The following is a 3356-nucleotide window of genomic DNA, read 5'->3' as shown; positions in this document are numbered from 1 at the left end:
CCTGAAACACGTTCCAAGTCTGTATGTATTTACCGTAATGTAATACCAAAATACATTTCTGAAAGATCAAACGTACACGCCATTGCTGATTAAACTCAGACAATCACGCACAGTATCAAATCGTCGACTCATAATTCAAATGTTAAACTCTACTTATTAATTTCTCTAGATTACCACAGTATTTTAGTCTGTCGTTTATCATCATAAATTTAGATAACACGTGACTTTCAACCGATTATCAACGTGATTTCATCAGGCGCTGTTTTTTGTCCTTTGTGCATGTAGACATTATTTACATATCTTTTTTTTTAATCGCTCTCTTGAAAAGATGTTTTAAAGACATTATTTGTTTGTTTATTGAATAAGATTTGTTCACCAATTTTTTTTATCTTGACGTTTTATACATTAGCTGTCTTTTCTATTCCAAAACTGATTGTTCTTGCTTTGTAAATACTGCAATGTGATAAAGTGAAATAATGGATGAACATTGCGCCACTTTTAACGTCAAGCAACAATTTTTATGTGATGGTAATAATAATAATACTGAAAATGGAAATAATATGCTGCAGTGTCCATTCACACTATGGCTATGAAAGAAAAAAAACTTACCGAAAACTAGCATTCTTCATCAAGTGGCATATAAAATAAGAGAAGAGAATTCCTTTACAAATAAAGTAGAATTTAAGTTATTTATTTAATTCATCACATTTGTGATTCATGAATATGGCTATACATGAGTTTAAGGTGGAACTGGTATATTCTAAGCTGGATTTTTTAGCAGCTGCTTTTTGAACCATACAATTATTCTAGTTAAAACACTAAACACGAATCAACAATAATAATGAATGAACAAGTGGAAGATAAACAAATTATTTGATAGAAAAAACATATTGATCAAGAATGTTTAATAATTATTCTGAACTTTCATTATATGTAGAGCGTTTCTGAGCTAGGATTTAACGTTATTGCTATTTTCTTGAACATTGTTAGTGATGGTTGATATATATATACTACGGTACTTTAACACTAATAACGCATCTAAAACGAATTACCTGCGTCTATGCGTTCATTATGTTTACATAAAACTAAACATCGTTTTATTAACATTACATTGCAAATAAACATCACAATACCATTGGAAAATGTTTACAAATAATATACTAATTACTGCGCATGGTTGACATATTGCAGTGGAAGCAACAATTAGGTCTATATATAGGCCTAAACGAGGGAAAGATTTTATCGAACTTAAACGGCTTAAACAGATTTCAAGCAATATATTTCTTTAAACGAGTCAATTTCGACTTCTCTGTATTTCAATACTTATTTGCTTACCATGAACCGCATCAATTCTTCTAAAACATTCTTACGAATTAAATGCTTTACATTCATGTTTTAAGCCGTATTTGTCTCAAAATAATGTTCTTACTAAGAACACCAGAGATTCTCTCAAGTACAAATATATTTATTTCAAGCAATATTTTGCTTTAAAAAGAAAGAATTTTCCGTGTTTTATTTTATAGAATTTTTAAAAGCAAATTTGTTAGCCGATTTTTATTTATAGAATTCTTGTTTTAAAGAAAATTAAAAAAAATATATATATATTATTAATAATATTGCTAAATACACAAATGTAAAATTCGAATTACTCTCTAGAAAACAATTCAACGTTTCAAAGTACGATGAATAATATAATATGCTACTATACCTACTAGCTCATTATCGGTCCTTATTAGGCATTATTGTTATAATATAAAATTGTTCCAGGTCTTACAAACTTTTCATATTTCCTATTTGCATGTCTATTTACTAGTATGACCAAATATGGAAAAAAAAAACCAAAAAAAAAACAACAAAAAAAACCCATACAAACATGTCAAGAAATTGCATATCGAATGGTCGAAATAATGATTGAGTGAATCACATTAAGATACAAGACGAATGCTGTCTGATTCACCCAGACCTACATAACCAGTCTGTATCGTTGACATTATCCCATTATCAGTTTAATAAACGTAGCGTATCATTTTACTGATAGACATTGAGCAATTACAATTGTTTGTAGTTATTTGTAAAACTGTTTTATTACCTCTTGGTTCCATAAACAACACACTTTAAGACATTATAACTACTGTAATACTTAGACTGTTAGTATTTCAAACATCATCGTTCTCCGTTATCTCATAATAAACCAATTATTTGACGTCAATGTTTAAACTCTATAAGGAGAGTCAAAATAGGTTTTATTGCGTAAGTTAGGATGAACAATCAATGATAACTGCTCTAAATGAAGGACGTTTTTAAGCAAAATAACATTAACGTATGGAATTCCTTTAGTTATAATGATCTACTGTATGTTGTCACAAACAATGATCGAAAAGCGTTTAGTATGCATAATAATGCATATAGTTATTATTTGTTTTAATGTTGCGCCTGCGATCCAATCCAGTTTGTCTATTTATTAATGATAATGATGGACATATCACAGTAAGATAATCATTAATTACAAGCAAAACTCTGTAAGTAAAGTGAATCGGCTTTGGCAAAGTCCAAGCCTTGTAGCTGCTTGCTACAGCCGTTAATGTAAAACAGTCCACCGCTAATGTAGTAAAACCTTCAGCTAATGAGTAAATACAAAACCAACACCAGATAAGGTAGAACGGTCAACAGCTAATTTAGAAACAAAAATTGTCTCACAGCATGACTACGCACTTACGAGAGGTGTTGGTCGTTTAATAGAGGTAGATTATGTGAGGCGTTTTCTTAATAGAGACGGTGGTCGTTACGAAAGGTGGTCGATTATGAGAAGCGGCCTCTTAAGAGAGGTGGTCGCTAACGAGTGTGGTTGCTCACAATGTATGGTCGTTCTGGGGAGGTGGTGGCTTACGAGATGGCCGATTTTTGAAAATCAGTCGCTTACGAGAGGTGGATAGACTGAATATGCATTTACACACATTAAGGCATAGGCTTGAAAATATATAAGTTGTTTCTACATTAGCACTTGTTATGAGTAAAAACTCGATTCATGCAAACTTGATGACCAGGCTTGGGCTAAATGAGTGTAAAGTGTCACTAATTGAAAGAGCAACGTTTGTGGCGATGTAATGTAACATCATCACACATAAACGTAAACACTAAATCCACGCTTAACACCTAAACTTATTGATTTAATTCGTTCGATAACTGTTTTTTTATTTATCAATAGCAATACAAATCAGTGGTGTTCACCATTCAAACTTGGTTAAGACGAACATTCTCCTGAATTTAATTAAAAATATGACTCACCCATTTTGAATTCTAAAACGTTATCTTGGGATTTCTAGTTTGTTTTCGACTAGGCGAATTTCGCGCGCATC

This window comes from Antedon mediterranea, chromosome 1 (assembly GCF_964355755.1).
Source record: "Antedon mediterranea chromosome 1, ecAntMedi1.1, whole genome shotgun sequence".
NCBI lineage: Eukaryota > Metazoa > Echinodermata > Crinoidea > Comatulida > Antedonidae > Antedon > Antedon mediterranea.
This window is presented reverse-complemented; position numbering follows the sequence as displayed.